This window comes from Dermacentor variabilis, chromosome 10 (genome assembly GCF_050947875.1).
Source record: "Dermacentor variabilis isolate Ectoservices chromosome 10, ASM5094787v1, whole genome shotgun sequence".
Taxonomy (NCBI): Eukaryota; Metazoa; Arthropoda; class Arachnida; order Ixodida; family Ixodidae; genus Dermacentor; species Dermacentor variabilis.
Genome location: NC_134577.1, coordinates 16,602,691 through 16,618,015, shown reverse-complemented (window position 1 = coordinate 16,618,015; position 15,325 = coordinate 16,602,691). Strand labels below are relative to the sequence as shown.

At 45.0% G+C, this 15,325-nt stretch overlaps 1 pseudogene; it reads left to right on the top strand.

Annotated features, from left to right (window-relative positions):
• The first annotated feature begins 1,275 nt into the window (after positions 1–1,275).
• The window catches only part of LOC142559913 (small glutamine-rich tetratricopeptide repeat-containing protein beta pseudogene), a 29,239-nt pseudogene continuing 15,189 nt past the window's right edge, over positions 1,276–15,325 (top strand).

Here is a 15,325-nt window from a genome sequence, read left to right as displayed (position 1 = left end):
AATAGTTTAGTGTGAGGAAGTACGAGTATGTCATTCGTTTGTGTTGTGGCGAGGAAGTGTGAGTGAGTGAGTGGTTTTTTAAAGAAATTTTAATGCTCGCAACTATTATGTCTCCGGTGTCTCCACAAACAATAAATTTAGTGATCGATGGATGATAGCATTAGCTCATATATAAAAAGATATTCCAGCAATCAGGCAAATTTAGCAAACGTGCTTAAGGACTAAGCATGAAATACTAAAAAAAAAACGCGTACAAACGGCCTTGCGCTTTCTCTAGTTAAACGCAGGTCAATCAATCTAGTTAATCATACAAAATATTTAAGTATACTACAAAGTAACTCCAAACTGCACTCGTCAATGTCACAAGATCGTGCGTAATGCGTGGAACAGCTGTGCTATTGTCTGTCGTCTTTCTTTTTTTTTTTTGTATGTCCCTGTCTTTTTCGTCTAGTACACTCTTCGTTTCATATAAGTTCCACTAAGTGAAGCCTTCGTGGAATGAGGTTAAGACTGTACAATTTTTAAACTCAAGCAATACTAACTAGCCTACATTTTCGCTGTTAAAAAAAGATATAGCTCACGGAGAAAAATTCATCTTCGTTCAGAAACTCCTCCTCGACCAGCACAAATTTCTAATATCTTTTGCGTGCCCTATTTTTTGCAATCACAGGAATGACAAGATTTTCATGAATGCTGTATCGTAAATAAAGTGACAACAAAGCCCAAATGAGACAACTGTGCAAGGAAAAAAAATATAACACGAGGTATCAAAGACGTTCAGTGCCGATATAGCGGCAAGCGCGAGAGGAATTTGTTCGCATTACGTCGAACCTCATCGAGGTCCCGGATCCACGATTTACACCGCACTCATCCTTCCAAAATTTTCAGGAGCTCACTCGACCCACGTTCTTCCCCTTCGAGGGGTGAAGTGCACATGACGGCGGTCCGAAGCACCTTCAGCCATATATATATATATATATATATATATATATATATATATATATATATATATATATATATATATATATATATATATATATATATATATATATATATATATATAGAATACTTTTTTTTTCAACTTCGACACTCCTAATGCGAGCGCATTAAAAAATGTGTACTTGACAGCGTAACAATTTCGCGTTGTATTGTATGGCGTGGAAAGCTTTGCAGAGCTATAAGGGACCATTGTGAATGAACTTAGCTTTAAATTAATATTTCGACACAAATTATTATACTGATAACCTAGGCGCAGTCTTACCGTCTGTGCCATAGATGGCGTGCAATTTCTCTGAACGTGGCTCGCGCGCGGAGAGTTACATAGGGTCTCCAAAGGCGCGGAGTTCATTTGGCTGCAAGAACTACGAAACGGGTGGTGGAGGCACGCTTAATGCTGTGCTCAATCGCCTCGGCGGCGAAGCAAGGTCAGCCTTCTAACTTCAGCTGCTGGCTTGAGCATTGTGCGCACGGCACTACAGTCGCACTGGCGTTCTTGCTGAGCCGTTGCGTGTATGCTCAGGTCTGAGTGAAGCGAGCAGTAAACATCCAGCTAACACCATCTAATATTTTACAGTACGCGGACTAACGCCGACGGTCTCCTGTAGGTGCACCACCGTGGTGAGATGCATGAAACACCAATGGCGGCGCTCACCACGCTAGCGTTCTGAGACGCCTGCTAGCTGCCAGGGTGCTGTTTCTGCCGCGCAGCAGACGTTGTCTTGCGTGCTGCGTCTAACCGACATTTCGCTCCAACGTATAGTTAGAACAGCGTCCGAGCAGTTCATTCAAGCGCAGCATTAAATCTTGCTATCGCTGCCAACCCTTACAAAACTGACATATTTTTTTAAACCTACCGTTGTAGCTCAGTGGCCATGGCGTTGTGCTGCTGTGTACGAGATCGTGGGTCTGAACCCGGCCGCGCCGGGTACCAACAGAATGGAGTTGGAATGCAAAAACGCTCGTGTACCGTGCATTGGGTGCATGTTAGGCAACCTGAGGTGGTCAAAATTTATACGCAATCTCCCACTATTGCGTGTCTCATAGTCAGATAAAGGTTTTAGTATGTAAAACCTCAAGTTTAATTTAGCTAAGTTTTGAGATTTGAGAATTAAGAACACTTGAATACTTCTCTGGCAGCGCTAAAGACTTACGAACATCATTAATCGATTCGCCAGAATTGTCACACCGAGTACTGTGGTCATCTCTTGGCACACGTACGCAATTATCGCAAGAAGGATTCCAATTCTATTTCTTCTTGTTTGTTTTCTCAGTAGTCGTGGCGTACTTCTTTTCGTGGGCTGCGAAAAAGATTAGGTCGGTTAAGTAGACGTAACTTACTACGAAAGGCAAAACCGACAAAAGTAACTGACGAAGTACCAATGAGAACAATTCCTTCGACCAAACAGAGACGACAGATGATTGAACTTGGTTCACGGAAGGAAACTCTTATTCGGCGCCTCTTTTGAAATCCGGTGCTGCTGCCAGCTTCAAGTTGTTCTCATTCCGCAACTTCAAAGCTTCGTCCGCGTCATGCGATCAACAAAGTGGTCAAAGTTAACTCCGGCTCCGGCTTAAAGCATTCTTAAACTCCTCGGCCCACCTATATTTTATTTCTATACCGCTGAACCGAAATCCAGCCTCTTACGCGTGCTTTCGATAGCGTCAACAACACAGAAAACGTGTCCGGACTTCAGTCCAATTTGTCCGTTAAGAGCACGACGGTGCACTGTAAGCTTGTTGACGCCGCTAACGAGCGACATCGTCCGACGGTTCACAGTCTTCCTTTATTCTTCTTTTTTCATCTCTCACACGGCCGCTTTCTATAGGCAACGATAAATCCGCATCGACAGGAAAGCAAGCGCACTGCGTTGTTGGGTTGCATTCAGTCGGGTTGGAAGGGAGCGGGGACATAGATTGTTGTTCGTTTATTAGCGAGCCTCGAACCGTTGAGTTTCAGAGGTGCCGCGATTGAACGCTTGGCTAGGTTGTGTATACTTCGTTCACTTAAGCCGTTCAGTATTGCTGAAGGAAGAGTAGTACGAGGTCATGCGAACGTACTGACGTGCAGTACGTTTCATACACAGGCGCTAACTTAGTTACCATTCAACCGAAGCTAATCTCTACGCTTCCGAAGTTTTCTTGGACACGAGTGGCTTGCTTGTAGGGTCAGGCAAGAACTTATTTCGAATATGCTGTCGTTGACATGTCATTTGTCAAAAAGTAGTAAATAGATATTTCGATACTCTGCGTACAGAGCTCCTTTGTGACCCACACAATCACACCCACGGCGCAGTCATGTGTCTGGCATAAAACTACGACCCTCCGTATCTAGTTACGCATACAATAACCTTTTCTTTTAGAACCACTGAAAAGCCATAAGTGGGTGAGGGCAGGGGAGACAGGAGATGTTAACTCCAAATAGGGGTCATCGTAGAATTTTTGCACAATACACGGTGTGGCGAACTGAAGTTGGAACGCGAACCTCCCTCAAGAAATCAAATTGCAACGTTGAAGTCATTCATGCGCCATTGCAACCTTCGCCTGCTGTCTGGCTCTTGAATTCAGGCCAGAGTCAAGAGGAACGTCGCATTGATAATGGCACCCGCAGCGCGCGCCTAGACTAGCGCTTCTCCTCAGATTTTCTCCGCTGCATTTAGGTTCGAGAAAAATCGTCATACCCAATCGTCATGCATAGATCTGGATCTTATAACATTATTCGCTTAAGCGCTGCAGAGATAGAGAGCCCTTCACAAATGGTAACCTGGACCTGCAGTACCTGGCTGAGTTCGCTAAATTTCGTAGTGACACGGTTCAGCCATGATAGACCTGGATGGGAAGGGGGGGGGGGGGGGCTATACACTAGAAATGTAGTATTATTCTCCGCCAAGCCCTAGCATAGCGACACCCGTGAAACAGCGTTCGTAGCTTCCTATGTACTGCACGGTTTTGGTGAAACAAGCACACAATTTCCGGCGTCCAGCCCCTGCTGTTTTTCTGTCGCAAAGCGAAGTTCCAGAAGAGTTTCCTCGAGCGTTTCGTTGTGTCTTCCTTTGTTCCTGTGCACCGTCCGCTGGTCTGCAATGTTTCGTAGTTTGTTGTTGATATCGCGTGGTATTCCACATTTATAGATATCAAACGTTTTTCTTGTTTGTTTGCCCTTCCTACAGGACTTTCTGATCCTCTGTCCCCCTGCTTTGTCAGCGCATCGCGTGAAGAACGCCGTGTTTCGGCACTTCGATCCTTCTATCTTTTGCTGAATAAAACGCAGAAGTTTTGTCTTTTATTTTGAACTTAAAAAGCGGTTGCAGCTACGTTTCTTTCGACACGTTGTCAATGTCCCATGTTGTTTCTTTTATGTTTTTAATGTGTTTTCGCTGCGAAGGGTTGGGCTTCTGTTTTCTCGTTGCTTGAACGTCAGGCTGTCTGTCTTTTGATAACAAATACTTTGGTGCAGAACACGAAAGTGACAATGAAGTGAAGGTAAACAAAGATATAGAAAAGCTTGCAGTAAAACAGACAGCGTCAGCGCGTTAAAAGTTTCACTCCTTTCGTGGTTAAAAGCTCCAACTGCTTTGCATCGGTGGCGGCCCGCGCTCTCTCCAAGAGCGGATCGTAATTTATGCGTCTGTTATCAAAGATGACCAGTAACAGTTTTCTGGTTCTGCTTGCATTTTCGCTGTTTTTTCATGGTAATGATTGTTCGTATATCCTTAATAATGAAAACTTTGCAAGCGCTGTCTTTAGACAAAGTTTATTTTGATTCATTGAGACGCCATGACCAGGCAGGCCTCAAGTCTTACTGTTGCGTTACAGTTTAGCAACACTGAGTTGAAAGTTTCCTTGCAAACAGTTACTGAGCGTAGCAGCAGCGAACAGTACATTACACGTGGAATTATCGCTCATTGGAAGCAGTGACTGTTGCCACTGGAAGAATATTCTTTTCTTACTTTTCTCGTATTTGCTATAATTGCGCCTATTTACCACATCAAAATGCAGACTAACTTGAACATGCTTTCTGTTGTCAAGATGTCATTCTTGCAGGCTTTCGGTTAAAATATGTGCTGATCGTTTTCTTCCTATGATTTTTGCAGAAGAATACTTTAGTGCAATGATAAAGTATGCAGAACTAACCATAACTCGGCCTTCAACAAATGTGCTCATTATGTTACGTTATTTGCAATATTTTATTTCACAGTTAATATTTTCTGATTAAAGGCCCTGAAAATCTAGCGTATTGACCTAAATTTCTCAGCTCAATGCACAGAACTTGTTGCTCAACAACAGAGTAATGTTTGTTCACCATCTTTTTTCTTTTATTTTTGCGGGCGCGAGCATTGTCAACGCTCGCTTTCAAATAAATGGAGGAAATAACGCTACACATGCCGCTAAAAAGTCGTTAAAACGGAGATGGCTCTCGGAGATCATAAGTCTTTACAGTTTCGCATTTGATTTCAACATCCGTATCTTGGGTCACTGATTTCATATCACGCTGCAAAAACCCACCCACTCAATATCGCTCTTTTCGGATCCCCGTGACGTTTTTAGTGACTGTCTCTATTATGTGTCTCTATGGCTTACGTGCGCGCGTGAGCGTGCATGCGTGTGTGTGGGAAGGGGGAGGGGGGTCGTTCTTTCGTTTCCGTCTCACTTTCTTTCATCCCTCACCATCCTAACCTGAATCCAAGCCTGTCGCCAGGCTAACCTTGTCAGATACCATTAAACTTTGTCCGCCTCTCTTTCCTGATTCCTAATGATGGCGCGTGCGCGGCAGCAATACACCGTTTGTTTCAGTTGGCTTGCAGATGTTAATTTCGCGCCTCCCAGTAGCCTATAAGAGGGGCTTTGCAAAGAAGCCTATTGTAGCCGAAGTGTCTCGAATGGAAGGTAATTTTTTTCTTCCTTTAATTGGCGATATACAACTGGCAAAATAAAGTCTCGGTGGTGACTAAAGACGCTTACAGTTTGCGCTGCAGTAGTCTTAGTCAATTCCTGATTAACGCGTTCGTCGAGCTTGCGTAGTAATGTCGTGTTCTCCTTTCTCGTCTTTGAAGCAAAACAAACTTATGAAACTTGTCAACTTATAAACTTATAGACACACGAAACGTATATAAGCTGAAGCCGAGACTGAAGGCCGAAATAGACGCCGCAATACAGCGCCCAGGATATGACACGCTCGCAGTTCGTATTTCATACATCAAAGTTGTCACAGAACCAGCACCAAACCACCCCGACCTTCGGTTTTTGTTTTTCCCTCAACGAACTCAACCGAAGGCAAGCCGGTCGATGCATTAGCCGAGTCAAATGTGACCAGTGCGCCGAAAGCAGAGAAACAATAATTCATTCCCGTTGGGATCTCTCGGAATCAGCTGGGCTTAATACCTTATTAGGCTGCACCACGAATTTATATTTTTTCCCTACATCAATGTACTTTCGAGCTCGCTACCTGAAAAACAAAATTGTATCATAAAGTACGTCATGCCGTACCATGCTTCCTTCAGATTGTGTAATATATATGCACTAGGGCTCGTGTGCGTCAGTCCAGTGCTAAAAAGACTAGTGAGCACAGAACAGGAGAGAAGTAAAGAGAAAGTTTAATGGAAGCTAGACATGTCAGGCCAGTTATACGAAGCGCTTGCCGCTTCAAGTGACGTGTTTGATTTGACATGAAGAATCTGGGCTTAATGTTTATTTATTTCTTATTTTCAGACACCAATGATTGATCGACTGAGCACAGAGCAACTAAAAACTAATCTGCACAGGGGGTGACGAAGGACGCCGTGCACTATGGGGGTCGAGATTAATTTGACCACTCGATTTTTTAACGTGCTTCCAATTTATGACGCAAGAAAGTCTTTCTTTTGTTTTTTTTGCACTGCACCTCTGTCGGAATGCAGGCCGCGGCGGCTGGGTTCGCACCCGCGACCTCTTGTTCGGCAGCGCAACGACATAGCCAATCAGTCTTTGCGGCAGGCCACGTAGCAACCCAGCTCTAGCTCCGGTAGCCATGTCTGACATCCTTAGACCAGTCTGATACAGCCGTTTTGTCAATGTCGTGTTACAGTGCTATGCTCCAATTTCGTAAGGAGAAACGGGTAAATGTACCAAATTCTGTTTCTCAATGCCCGGATTTCGACATTCGTAAATACGCTGTTTCCTTACTTTCTGCTGTAAATATCGAAGAAGCAACACGTTCCTGCGGCTGATATCCGAGAGCCGTTCAACCCAATAACCTAGGACATTGTCATTCAGGTATTCGAGATGGTATCATTTGGGGGGTTCATTGATTGCGGGGTTTTAATAGACCCAAGCAATTGCACATGTACGTTGGGACCCGCCGTATGTAACGGCCTCCTGATTACATTTGGTCATCCGGGGTTCATTACCATGCCCCGTAGACTCAACCCACAAGAACTTTCGCATTCCGTCGACATTTGAACGCGGCCTCTATATCACCTGCAAGTGAACCCACGACCTTCTTTCTTTTTTTTTTTGCAATGTTATATTAGCGTTCTAGTCTGTTGGTATGCATATTTAACAGTGTACCTTGCACCTCCTGATTGGACCACAGGGCCTAGAGTATGCTGTTCATAAATAAAATTGAGAGATAAATAAACAGTGGAAAAGCGTGGGCACTTAATGACTGCTGCGGTTATACTAGCATTTAAGCGCCGGTGTGTTTGACTCTGTGCAGATACATTTGGAAACTGGTGCTTGAGGCCTGTAGTTTTTCTAAGCGTGGTAATAATACTTATGGGAGTGATAGCTACAATGCTTCTTTTTTTGTAAGTAACTTTGAAGAAATCTCGCAGTGGTTGTTCCATCAGAGAGAGAGGTAATTTAATTGAAAGAAGGCAGAGAGGTCGGCCTGAGCTAAGGTGCTCTACCCTGCTACTCTGCACAGGGGGAGGGGGAACGGGGACATAAAGATGTGATGAGGGATGATGATGACATAGCAAGAAGGATGAGCAAAGGTGAAAGCAAGTTCAGCACTCTGATGTTAAACATTCACAAATGTCGTCCATGAAGCCACAATCAGGTTTCGCATCAAGTGTGTGGTCACCAATTCGAGTGAACTTAAAAATAGAGGCACTAGGACCATCAATTTTCTGAAAATCTCTCGGCGGTCTCAAATGCACCAAAATCGCAAAGTCAGAGCATTCGTTTTAAGTGAGCGCATTCTACGACGCACTGCAGCAATGAATAATGGCCGTAATAATAACATCAGAAAAACGTGAAAATAAACTAATCCAAAATAATATAGCTTTTACTTTCTTGAGAGGCTGATGTATAAGGATTTACAATTATAGATCCCGATCGAAACTAAACACTTCGTAGCCTAGAGAAAAGAATTTTCCGATGGCAAACGTCGCCACCTACATGCCGCAGACAGGGCACGTTTGCACCTGCCATGGCCTTCGAGATCGGGCAGTACGCGCTGCGCGCTCGAGTTCCCTAATCTCGGAGGTCAGGTTCCGGCAGAACCGAAAAAATAAAGAAAAAAGAAAAAAAGAGGAGTGATTGTGAAAGTGTGTGTGGAATGAGTAGGGCGCGTCGCGAATTCTCACGCCTAACCATGCGCGCTACTTCATAACAAAAAAGAAGTAAAGACTGTGTGATCGGCCGCAAGCCGGTATTCTGAAAGAAAGCCCGTTACCAAAAGGCAGGCGCCACTGTATGGTCCTTCGAACGACACGGAGTCTCCCAAGAGCGCACAATGGAAAGTCATTAGTCACGGCTCCTTCTGTACGAACTGGAACTCCTGGAGCGAACTCTAGCAACCGCAAGGGGAACTGATAGCGAGAAAAAGGAAAAGGGTATCGTACTTTTTCGACACATTCTGTGGCTGCGACAACCGCAGGAAGAAAAAAAAAGACTAAAGGGCGATGACGTCTGTATGGTCTTGAAAGGTCTGCCAGATTTATTGGCAGCGCTCCTATTATTTGTTCGTGGCTATATATTTCGGAAATGCGGACCGTAGGAGAAATACAAAGGATCTATGAAAGCTATCACGGCTCAGTTGGGACGAGAAGTCATGTATAGTGCCGTACTAACTGCCGCGTACATTTTTTGTGTGTGTGTTTTTTTTTTTTCTACAGTTGCGTTCTAACGAAGGCCCGCAAAGGGGAGAGAAAAAGGAAAGCAAAGGCCCGTATCGCATTGGTTATTGGTTTTAGTGACGCGTTAAATGTTAGGCGACTGAAACCTTTTGGTTCAGACGTTTATTTGTGTGCGTCCACACTGCTGAAAAGTCGATCGAACTAGCCTCGAAGCCGCCCTAGTGGTCCTGAAGGCTGTTAGGCTCCAGTGATAAAACAGAGTCTTAGCGAGCCGCAGAGTTTCTTACTACATTACCTAGAGGGAAATCTGGCGCTGCTGCGCTGTGGTATGCATGGGAATGCCGGTATATTGTGGATTCGGATTGGCATCGTTCTCGTAGAGACAGGACACCTTGAAGACGTGCTTGGCAAGTACCGTTCCGTCTGTCACAATGATTCATTTTCTACTAGAACAGCACGTGAAAAGCTGTTTTAGCTTTATTATTACGCGAAAACATGTTTTGTTTAACTATGAGAACTTGTTATTGTGTGTACGACTACATGTTACGTAAAAAGTATCAGCGGGCCGCTAAAGTTGGAGGACAGACGACAAGGTTCGCGCTCGCTTTGAAACAGTTGGTCGTCTGTTCTTGCTTTTCTTCGCTTGGTCATGTATCGTGGGTGAGTAAAGATGTAATATGCGTGAATGGAAACATTTTATGAAGATTTTACTTTGAGAACGCGTTATTTGCGTAGCCATATCCACGTTTTAGACGAAGCCTCTTACAACACCAGCCAACACGAGCCTCGCAGACACATATACCGTCATTCCCATGACGGCACGGTGCCCCCTTAAGAAACTCCCATAGACGGTGGCGCCAGATTACCCTCTAGGTGTTATAGTGAGAAACTCTATGTAGCGAGCATAAAAATGACTTAGTTTTCTGCACTCGCCGCAGTGACTCGGTGGTTATGGCATTTCGCAGTTGAGCCCGAGGTTGCGCGTGCACTTTCAGACAGCTGCGGCCACATTTCGGTGATGATGTAAATGCGAAAAAATATCGTTTACTTACAATTGTTCACGCGTTAAAAAAATTCCAGGTAGTCTCAAATAATAATTTCGAACCTACTTTTCTGCCCCTCCCCCCTTCCACCTGCACACGCCTCTTGCAGGCCTCTGCGCTGTTACGGGACGCGTACGTGTCTTTTTTTATAATGCAATAGCATTATAGGATGACTTCACGCACTTTCGTGCTAGTCATACCTAACAGAAACTGTGCGCCGATCCCGAAGGCAGTGCAGTTTAGCATAGTATCTCAAAGCGCTAGCTGTCACAAGGGAATAGTGCTAGGAAGAGCCAACTTTCCCTGACCAAGATGGCCGTGTTCCTGCCAGTAGTGAAGTTTAGGCTGAGAAAGACGTCTTAACGCTGTAGTGTTAAGCAGCCCGTGTTGCAGACAATCCGGCATGCCGCGTCAGCGTCCGGTGTTTTCGAACAAAGGTTTTCGAAACACACATACCCAGGCCGTTCATGTGACGCAAAGAGGGTTTAAAGGGTGACTTTGGCACGAGAGAAGCAAGCGTGCAATCGTGGTGGTGAGCATTGAGGCGCCTGTAGTGGAAGACAGGTTCCACTCCACCATCGGTCACGTTATATAGGCGGACTTCACCAATTTTTGAAGCTATCTAACAGAACACTTGAGGCGTGTTGAGCTACGCAATCGTGTCGCATGGGCACGAAATCGCAAAAGGGAAACGAAGTATAGGAACGTCACTTTGATAAATGAGAGTGTGCCAGGTCGCCCGCGACGCATTCGTGCGCAACTGTCGAGATGTCAGAACCATCTCAATTGCATGCCTAAAGAGTTTGTGGTTAAATTCTGGCCTAGCTTGTTAGTGTTGTAGATAGATGGAATAGATTTAACCGATGTATCAAGTGGATAAGCTGTAAGCACGTGCTTTCCGCTACTCCATTTCACTTTTATAAAAAGGGTAAGGAACTTTGACTGATAAAAGCTACTCGCAAAAGAGAGAGAGAGAGAGAGAGAGAAAAGTTGATTAACTGATGTAGGCTTATATACAATTTTCCTTTCGTTTTCCTTTTCTTCAGTGTAAGAAACATCTTGAACGTTACTTTCCAGAAGACGTCTGGGTAATCCGAATGAACTGTCATGTCGAAATTTATCGAGGTGTCGTACCATATCAGAACTCACCGCAATTTCTAGCGTAGTTATATTCAACGTGGTAACTATACATCGAAAACTTCAGGTTCGCTCCAAAAGCAAAGACACTCTCCGGAACTGGGTGAATGAATTCTGCCTTAACGAAGCGCTCTGATTTGTCCATACATATATCTGCGTGTTCTTCGGTGCACTACAAAGACTAGACCAATCCTTCTTCGTAAGCGGCAAGCCAATAACGATGATCGATTCGGCTTTCAACCTTGAATATGTCTGCTACGTCGAAAAAGAAGAGATTGTAAAGAAATTCTGGTGGAAAACTACTAGAGATATAAATCTCGCCCGACTCTGGGAGGAAAATAAAGGGAACGTCTCTTGGCCAGGAGCCGTGGTCTCGGGTATTCATTCAACAGCCTGCGCCGAGGGCGCTTTCTGGGACAAGGCGCAGCCTTTGAAGGAAAGTCGTATGTATACGGTCTGAAGTCGTTTCGGCGTATGGGGGCCATTCGCACCCGCCCGGAACGGGGAAATGGACTCGCATTTGACAGTGTGGTGGCTGTTTCGTGATCCGCGCAGGAAGCGAGCAAGAAAAACCTAAAGAACGCGGACATTGCCCGAGCACAAAGCGGACAGTCAGTATAAATCTCGAGCAGCCTATTCGCTTTCTTTCTTTTGTGTGATTTTAGTGAAGTGGCACGCCCTAGTATCCGTGCGCTCTCACAATTGTCGGGGCGCTTTCTGCCGGCGAAATGTCAACGCCAAGCCTATTTCGGTCGCGGAGATTGTTTATGTGCGCGTCCTCCGTGGAAATCCAGTTTGCCAGACTTTCTAGCAAAGGAACGGTTGAAATTTCATTAAAGTGTGTAGGTACTGGTTCTTCCACGAGCTTTGGTATTTCAGGAGTGCGGTACTTAGCACGTATACTATCCTAAATTGGCAGGAATGAACGCTTCTGACTTCATTGACATATATAAAGAGGTAAGAATTGGCTAAGGCAATCAAACTAGCGCTCCTTCAGATGACTACTTGTGTAATCATTCTTGCGCCTGCACAATATGAGCTGTCTTTATCTGAGTCGCCAAGGAAACGCCTGAAGTACTGCAGTTTGAAGCTTAACAAGGTGGCATTTGACGCTCAACTGTGTTTCTTTTTTCTTAAAGCGGTTTTCTCACTTCGTGCACATAAAATATTTGCGCGATACAGGAAATCTAGTTGCAAGCATTATTTAGTGAGGACATGTGAGCCAGTTTTTCTGGGACGTCTGCAAAATCTGCATAACTTTAGCTGTCGCTTCGCTGTGAGTTGAAAAACTGTGCCGACCCAAGAAGAGAATCAACGGGTGCCAAATTTCGTCTATATTTAATTAATTGAAGGGGCAAGAAGCATATGTTCACACACAGATAACTGTTACACTGAAATTCTTGGAACTATATGCTCGGCGTTAATGAATATCTCAACAGACGTACTGCTAATGTCCTGTTTGGAGCAATTATTTTTCTTTAGAAAATAAAAGAGAAACACGGCACCTTCTTGTTATCCGACGAGAAGCTGGTGCTCCATAAAACTGACGATAATTACAGTTTTGGCTTTATTTTACTGTAACGTATGACAATTTTATTCTTTGGATACACTTTACGTACATTCTCGCATTTCTAATCATGTAAGTATTTGAGGTATCGGCAGTGCAATATAATTCTAGGCCTCTTTGCAGCCGTACAGCATGTATCTTGGAGGCCCATTCTGTGCCCTCGACGGCTCACAGCCTTGTTGATGGCACTCTTTTGCCAGACCTGCCCTCGAGTCAATAAAACCCACACATCATCATCGTGTTATCTTCGAACATATTGCGTAACTAGCGCGTATTCCAAAAAAGAAAGACTGTTGCCGTTCGCTGCTATCAGCTTTGGCCAGCTGAAACATTTTTCTCGAGTTCACTATTTTTCTAATGCCACACACAGTCACATCGCTAGACAGCCCCGGTATATCTGGTTCACTGCCACATTTGGCCTGCTTTCGTTCTTAGGAATCACTCGCACGTGGGAAGGATTTTCTCAATCCGGGACTTCTCGCCACTTTGCTCTGCCCGAGTGCGATCGTTGCCTGCTCTATGCAACGTTAATCAATGTTCACGAAGAGGCTCAAGAATCCTAGAGCAGAGCTATTGCGAAACCGTGATGGCTTCGACGATTCCGCGAAATGTGGCAGTACTGCAGCGTTCTCGCGTACTTGAACTGTAACACCTCGACTGGTCGAGCCACGCGAGTGCCGTCGATGGGTGCAACTGGGCTTCTTCACAAACTATCAGAGGATAAACAAAAGCGATATTCCTGCCAAATACTTCACCAAGAGTAACGCGGAGACGTCCGAGTTGTTTTCCTCGAATAACCATAAAACGGAAATGAAACCCCTTCCCTCCTCAACCGGTGCTCGCGTACAGCTAGAACTGTTTGCTCTCGGTAGCCGGCGGCTAAAGAAGGCAGAAAGACGTGGTACAGCGCGATAAACCAGCGGGGTCCCCCGTTGGGAGTGAGGGCTTGAGTTATGGGCTGTCCGGTGACAAGTTGACGTTCTGAGAATGATGCTTCTGGCGACGCCAGATGCATTTCTCGACCGCCTATCGGGGCCGCCACCTCCTCCTATGCACGGCGCAAATGTAACAAAATAAAGCAAAAACGATATCGAGAGCTGCTTTCATTGCAAGGCGTTTACTTATTCTCTACGTGGTTTGACGTTTCTATCGATCGTACCGCTTTGAAGATGCTGTTGTCATTGCAGGCCACCTAGCTAGTCCTCCAGCACGTGAACGTTAGAGCACACCGGTCCCGGTTCGCTTTATCCGCTCTTGTTCAACTTCCTATACTGTTCCTTCCTGTTGGTCCTAGTTCTTTCTTTGCTGTCGTTTTGTTTTCCTGCGGATTGCGGCCCCACGTCTTTCTTTTTCTCCGTGTTGCCTTATTTTCGTTTCTTGCGTTTATGCGGCTACGCTTCTGCCCGCCATGTTCAATACGGCCCGGTTCTCGAGATATTATCTCGAGACTGTCTCCTCAGGACGACGCGGAAGTTCCGTTTATTCGCAGACGGTAATGTATCCTCTTATTTCCTGCCATTCCATACATATGTATCTCTCTGTTCTTGGCCGGTTCACCCGGGCGTGTCCGACTAGCAGCCCTCGCTTTGCACGGTCCAGTGGTGAATGACAAAAACGAATGCGTTCGGCTATATAAGCACTCGCCTCTGATATTTCTAAGCGCTCGCCTGCGATATTTCCGGTATTGAAATATCGTTTATCGATTATCCTTCTTTCTCCTTGCACAAGCTCCCAATGCGTGGTGACCGGCGTCTCCCGTGCCTGCTTTTTTTTTTTTCTGATACGTTTGGGATCCACTTAAATTATAGCAACAGAGGCACGGTGTTTCTTGAGATTTCTATTTGCCCTCACAACCTCCACCTACGCGCAATCCGAAATTCCTCCTCCGAGAGGGAGCAGTTATACACGGCAGATGTCTGGAAATACAATTGCGTTTGAACAAACAGCGTGTTAAGAAACGCAAAAGAAAAGACTGTTCAGAGGCACACATCTTCCGGATATTATTAGATATACCGCAGTGGGATCTTGTTGTCGCTGAGTTGTAACGTTGTTTCTTGCGTTTGGTCGTTGTTTTTGTCCCGGCTTAGCCAGTTTATATGGCCACAATTAGCACATGGCCGGGGTGGTTGGAGAAGTATGGGAGAGGCCTTTGCCCTGCAGTGGGCGTAACCAGGCTGATGATGATGCGTATTATTATTATTATTATTATTATTATTATTATTATTATTATTATTATTATTATTATTATTATTATTATTATTATTATTATTATTATTATTATTATTATTATTATTATTATTATAGCCAGTCGATTAAACTGTGGTGCCTTACGCGCCAGAATGACGATCTGATTATGAAGCGAGCCGTAGAATTGGCCCCGGAATTATGTTGACCATGTTGGGTTCGTTACTTCGCCCCCGCCGCACGGCACACGAGCGTTTTTGCATTCATCTTCCATCGAAATGCGGCCGTCGCGGCCAGGATAGCTAGCATGGCCGGCCTCCAGCTCCGCAACGCACATT